Source organism: Oncorhynchus clarkii, chromosome 1 (assembly GCF_045791955.1).
Source record: "Oncorhynchus clarkii lewisi isolate Uvic-CL-2024 chromosome 1, UVic_Ocla_1.0, whole genome shotgun sequence".
Classification (NCBI taxonomy): Eukaryota; Metazoa; Chordata; class Actinopteri; order Salmoniformes; family Salmonidae; genus Oncorhynchus; species Oncorhynchus clarkii.
The window spans coordinates 16,347,759-16,354,907 of NC_092147.1; positions in this window are offsets into that span (position 1 = coordinate 16,347,759).

The following is a 7,149-nucleotide window of genomic DNA, read 5'->3' on the forward strand; positions in this document are numbered from 1 at the left end:
ATAATGGTATCGGCTGTTTTTAATGGTTCGGGTTGGCCCCTTAGTTCCATTAAAGAGAAATCTTTACGCTATAGCATACAATTACATTCTAGACTATTCTGTGCTTCCAACTTTATGGCAACAGTTTGGGGAAGGCCTATTTCAGCATGACACTACACCCGTGCACAAAGCCATACAGAAATGGTTTGTCGAGATCGGTGTGGAAGAACTTGACTGGCCTGCACAGAACCCTGAGGCCATCAAACACCTTTGTAATTAATTGGAACGCCGACTACGAGCCAGGCCTAATCGCCTAACATCAGTGTTCGACCTCACTAATGCTCTTGTGGCTAAATGGAAGCAAGCCCCCGCAGCACTGTTCCAACATCTAGTGGGAAGCCTTCCCAGAAAAGTGGAGGCTGTTATAGCAGCAAAGGGGAACCAACTCCATATTAATGACCATAAATTTGGAATGAGATGTTCGACAAGCAAGTGTCCACATACTTTTTGTCATGTAGTGTACCTTGAAGTAAAATGAATAACAACAAATTCACAGTCAGTTTTAAGAGACTTCCATCCCTTAGCTTTGTTTGTCATGGTAGCTGCCCAGTAACATGAACACAGTTTATACAAAGCCTGATTCTCAGCTGTGCACCTCAAATGAAGATGACTGTAAATGGTTGGGAAGTTGACCTCTATGATAGGAGAGAACATGAGGATGCCAGTGAACTTAGTGCCCTCCCATGCCACTTCTTCTTATTAGATGGCTAATTATGTTTATAGATGCAGCCCCATGACAAAGGATGAATGTCTCAAACCACTAAAAGGAGTGGTGTAAAGTACTTAGGTAAAAATACTTTAAAGTACTACTTAAGTATTTTTGGGGGGTATCTGTACTTTTACTATTTATATTTTTGACAACATCCCTGGTCATCCCTACTGCCTCTGATCTGGCAGACTCACTAAACACAAAGGCTAAGTTTGTAAATTATGTCTAAATGTTGGAGTGTGCCCCTGACTCTATACATACATTTAAAAAAACAAGACAATTGTACTGTTTTGTTTGCTTAATATAAGAATGTTGAAATGATTTCTACTTTTACTTTGATACTTAAGTATATTTAAAGCAAATACTTAGACTTTTACTCAAGTAGTATTTTACTGGGTGACTTTCACTTTTATTTGAGTCATTTTCTATTAAGGTATCTTTACTTTATCTCAAGCATTACAATTGGGTACTTTTTCCACTACTGCTTAAAAGAAGGAACACAATGCCTACGAGGGATGCCTTTACTACAGGCACCTGTGCAGAGCACATCCCCTTTGCCCTTCCAGTCAGAGAGGAACCTGTTGTATTCGGCTCGTGATAAAGAACGATTTGATTTGAATTCTCATCTAGGCCTATGCTTCAAAACCAAAAACTTGTGCATCTTGATTGTTGACCAATGACCAGTCATCAACATTAGCGCGCATATCCAGATTAGGGACCAGACATTTTTTTCCATTTAATTTCCTGGCAAAAACAGTGGCCCTACGTTTATTATCCATATCAAATACAGTTTCGCAGTCTACTAACTCATCTTTGCAAGAACAATAGGCTACCTGGCGATTTTAATTATCATTTTCATATTTCAGATGGGCCTAGTTTGGGTGGCTACTGGCTATAACAGCTGTAACATCGCACTGCCTTCAATATTATTGGATGAAGATGTAACATATTCTTGCAAATGTATTAATATATTTGTGAGGAAGAAAAGGGCTACCCAGATGGCAATGAGTACTCTGCAGGCAAGCTGCCCTCCAAAGTGATGGTGTGTTGCAGACAGAACATGATTTTCCATTAGATACTGCAACCTCAGCTACAAGTTGGCCATATGATTTTGCTTGCTCTGGACTCCAGAGGAGTGACAAGTTACGGTATAGCCCTAGTTGATATTGGCTTCAATTTATTACTTTAATCTCAAAACACGGGGTCACAGTTTTGTAGGCCTACCATGATAGTGGCAAAAAGTCAAGTTGGGTTGGATATAGTAAGGGTAGGCTACAGTATTTTTTTTCTCATATGTTGACTGGAATTGTTGGTCACTGTTAATAAGTCCTGCAATTATTCCTTATAATGTAATTCATTTATTTAACTAGGAAAGTCAGTTAAGAACAAATTCTTATTTACAATGACTACCTAAATCGTCCAAACCCAGACAACGCTGGGCCAATAGTGCGCTGCCCTATGGGACTCCTAATCCCGGCCAGTTGTGATACAGCTGGTTTCGAACCAGGGTGTCTGTATTGACGCCTCTTGCACTGAGATACATTGCCTTAGACCGCTGCTCCACTGGGGAGCCTGCATATTGTAGGCCTCCCTATAAGGTGTTGTTTAAAAGTTTCCTTGCGTTGATACTGACCATACACTGTTTGGGCTCACCATGACTTACTGATATAATCATTGAGAAGCAGTTAGTCAAGCCAATTCTTCTTAGATTTTAGACATGAACATCCTGCATCCAAATTGCCTATTCGTTTTCCTTCCATATAGAGCACTGGACATTACATCTTGGTACTGCATGAGGTGTTACTAGTCATGACCATACTCCAGCACTGGGTTTCATTTGAGGGATACAATATGTTGCCTATTCCCTAGTTAGGTGTGTTCGGGTCAAGATTTCAAATGACAACCATTTGTACTCCATGTCAATGTCTTTATTGTAGACTGTAGGTCTCCTTAGAAGGCATTGTTTAAGTTTTCATGTGAACAGTATTTGGCAGTCTGCCACACGCACTATGTGTGCACATAGTGTGTAAGCTTGATAACCTTTCAAAGTTAGACTTTTCAATCGCTTGTTATAGTACCATTCAGTGTAATTTTGTAAATGCCGGATCTCTATGGCAAGACCCATCATTCACCCAGTGCTGTCTGAGATATTGCGCGTGATTAATGTACTAACTGACGGAGACAGATCCAAAGGTAAAGGGATCACCAAGAAGAAACCTCATTACACACTAACCTTGTCCCCAGGCTATTTGCACATATTGATTTCAAGGACAAAGTGATCAATGACTTACTGATGTCCTCATTAATTAACACTAAGTAAGTATAGCCTTGGTTAAGATAGGAGCAGGAGCCTATTCATATAGCATGAGGCAGATTGGTGTACAAGTACACCCCCTGGAGAGGACATTAGTGTATCACAGGGAATACCCCCAATTGAGTGCCAAGCAGAGAAGCATCAGGTCCCATTTTTACATTCTTTGGTATGACTCAGCTGGGGATCAAACTCCAAACCATCCAATCTCAGGTCAGACACTCTAACCACAAGCCACTGAGTTGGTTATTGAGAAATACTAGAATCGACCTTATTCAGCCTTGAGATTCCCAGGATTTGTATACTGAATATATAAACATCCTGCTTTTAAATGAATGGCAATTAAGTTTTCCTTGGAAATCCATAACCCACAGATTTGTTTTTGTACAGTAATTAAATTATTCCATAATTTCCCCATATTCCTTAAATTACAATCTGTAGAGTTTCAGACAATAATCAAGACCATCTTTGTGGTTTGGTAGAGTAGTTCTGAATAATTTATTTCTGAATTAATTGTGCAATTGGGAAACTATAGTTTGAAAATGCAATTTGGGTAAACTGTGATCACTTGGATCAAAAGGAAAACCCCATATGAGAAAGTGTTCCTTTTGATCTAAATCCTCTTGACATTTTGGTCTTGCACTAGGGCCTTTTTCCATGGTCTAACTTCTTAGGAAACCAGAAAGAATATCTAATTAAATACTAGTTTAACGTATGTCATATCCTCAGGTCACCTCTTTCTCTCTGCCAAATAAAGTTTCATCATTGTCTTTGTTTATTTTCATTTTGAAGAGTTTTTGGAAAAGCACTGTGGAAACTCAGGATAAGCCTTATTCCTTATACTTTAAGATGGTACGAATTGTCATTACTTTGTTGAAAAATAATTAAATGCGTAGCTAATATTTTTTCTGGTAACTCGGCTTTAGTCGGGATTGTGCTTTAAGACTTCCTGTATCAGAACATTTTACAAAACTCTTCATGGGAGAACATTATTGATACCCTACAACTGGAAATGACGTGGTTTCTATGGGAATCGAGAAGACTGGTAATTATTTAGTTAATGCCACTCCCACATTGCGCCATCTAATATTTATATATTCTTTTACTTTTAGATTTGTGTGAATTGTTTTTAGGTACTACTGCACTGTTGGCGCTAGGAACACAAGCATTTCGCTACACCCGCTAAATATGTGTACAATTTGATTTTGACCTTTTTTTAACCAGGCAAGTCAGCAAATTCTTATTTTCAATGACGGCCTAGGAACAGCTGGTTAACTGTTCAGGGGCCGGGGGTTTGAACTTGCAACCTTCTGGTTACTAGTCCAACACTCTAACCACTAGGCTACCCTCTCTGCCGACTTGGGGCTGTTTGCTGCAAAGGTCCCTTCTGCCTTTGGTGACACTGACGTTTGACTGGTAGCAATGAAAATAACTTTCAAATGTATTGAATAAATCAAGGATTGCATTAAGCCCTTACTTACCTCCTTTTTCAGAGCTGTCACTATCTGGCCAAGCTGGAAGTAGGAAAAATGTTCAAGCTGGAAGTAGGCCATTTTTCTCTAGAAACCATAACCTTCCTAACCTTAATATTCCTAACCTGATGCCCAACCATAACATCCGTTAAGACTGGAAAGTTTATTTTTGTGTTCATTCATTTTCACAATATAGCCAATTTTAAGCTGTTAACACTTGAAATTGATCATTTCTATATACTCTCTGTATTACTGTTCCAGTGTGTTTTTGAGCTGACCACCTGACATTTTCATTCTATTTAGTATGTGATAAAAATAGCTTAGTGTTTCTACACCCGTTTAGCCCTTATTACCTTTGACTGTTACTTGTTTTATTATTGACATCACCACCTGGGAGATGATACTGTTGGTGGGAAAATTATTAATTTTTTAAAGGGGAAATCTGTAGTTGCAACATTAATTTTGGGACAAAAAATTAATGATACAGTGCCTTCGGAAAGTATTCAGACCCACTGACTTTTTCCACATTTTGTTACGCTAAAATGTTTGTTTTTTAAAATCCTCATCAATCTACACACAATACCCCATAATGACAAAGCGAAAACAGGCTTTTTGAAATGTTTGCAAATGTATCAAAGATAAAAACAGATGCCTTATTTACAGACCCTTTGCTATGATACTCAAAATTGAGCTCAGGTTCATCCTGTTTCCATTGATCATCCTTGAGATGTTTCTACAACTTAATTGGAGTCCACCTGTGGTAAATTAAAATGATTGGACATGATTTGGAAAGGTACACACCTGTCTATATAAAGTCCCACAGTTGATGTCTATATAAAGTCCCACAGCATGTCAGAGCAAAAACCAAGCCATGAGGTCGAAGGAATTATCTGTAGAGCTCCGAGACAGGATTGTGTCGAGGCACAGATCTGGGGAAGAGTACCAAAAAATATCTGTAGCATTTAAGGTCCCCAATAACACAGTGGCCTCCATCATTCTTAAATGGAAGAAGTTTGGAACCACCAAGACTCTTCCTAGAGCTGGACTCCCGGCCAAACTGAGCAATCGGGGGAGAAGGGCCTTGGTCAGGGAGGTGACCAAAAACCTGATGGTCACTCTGACAGAGCTCTAGAGTACCTCTGTGGAGATGGGAGAATCTTACAGAAGGACAACCATCTCCACAGCATTCCACCAATCAGGCCTTTATGGTAAAGTTGCCAGACAGAAGACACTCCTCAGTAAAAGGCACATGACAACCTGCTTAGAGTTTGCCAACAGGCATCTAAAGACTCTCACACCGTGAGAAACCAGATTCTCTGGTCTGATGAAACCAAGATTGAACTCTTTGGCCTGAATGCCAAGCGTTATGTCTGGAGGAAACCTGGCACCATCCCTATGGTGAAGCATGGTGGTGGCAGGATCTTGCTGTGGAGGTGTTTTTCAGCGGCAGGTACTGAGATACTAGTCAGGATCGAGGCAAAGATGAATGGAACAAAGGATTCCGCTGATGGTCTGTGCGGGTCAAAATGGAAACAAAAGTATTATCTGAGTTTTTTTGGCTGCTGTGAGTTTTCTGAGTTGTCCCGCCTTCCGCTTGCTTTGTACCGGAGGCCTCCCAGCTTGCACACAGTGTCCTTTGCACCTGCCTGCCACCTGCCCTCGTCGTCCCTAACAGAACTGCGGGAAAGCAGTGCCGGACAGGCGAGGACAAAGGATACTGTCATTGTCGCCCCCGCCTCTTCTTCTTCCCCTTGGGATTTATTGTCAGTTGGCGTCCAACGTCATGGTGCATTACCGCCACCTACTGTACTGGAATGACCCCGCCTCCGTACCAGAGTCCTAGCTTAAAAATGGGCCAATAGAAGTATAAAGAGGGGCTTCTGCAGATTCAGGAATGCCCACATGCAGTTACTCCTCAAATTGCGGGCCGCAATTTCTGCAGGAAGTTACAGAAAATGATGAGGAGGAGCAATTGTTTTTGGAAAAGCAGCCAACAAGTGCTCAGCATATGTGGGAACTCCTGTCATGCCCTGATCTGTCTCACCTGTTCCTGTGATTGTCTCCACCCCCTCCAGGTGTCGCTTATTTTCCATTGTAGGATTTTTAATGAATTTATTTGCAAATTATGGTGGAAAATAAGTATTTGGTCACCTACAAACAAGCAAGATTTCTGGCTCTCACAGACATGTAACGTCTTCTTTAAGAGGCTCCTCTGTCCTCCACTCGTTACCTGTATTAATGGCACCTGTTTGAACTTGTTATCAGTATAAAAGACACCTGTCCACAACCTCAAACAGTCACACTCCAAACTCCACTATGGCCAAGACCAAAGAGCTGTCAAAGGACACCAGAAACAAAATTGTAGACCTGCACCAGGCTGGGAAGACTGAATCTGCAATAGGTAAGCAGCTTGGTTTGAAGAAATCAACTGTGGGAGCAATTATTAGGAAATGGTAGACATACAAGACCACTGATAATCTCCCTCGATCTGGGGCAAGATCTCACCCCGTGGGGTCAAAATGATCACAAGAACGGTAAGCAAAAATCCCAGAACCACACCGGGGGACCTAGTGAATGACCTGCAGAGAGCTGGGACCAAAGTAACAAAGCCTACCATC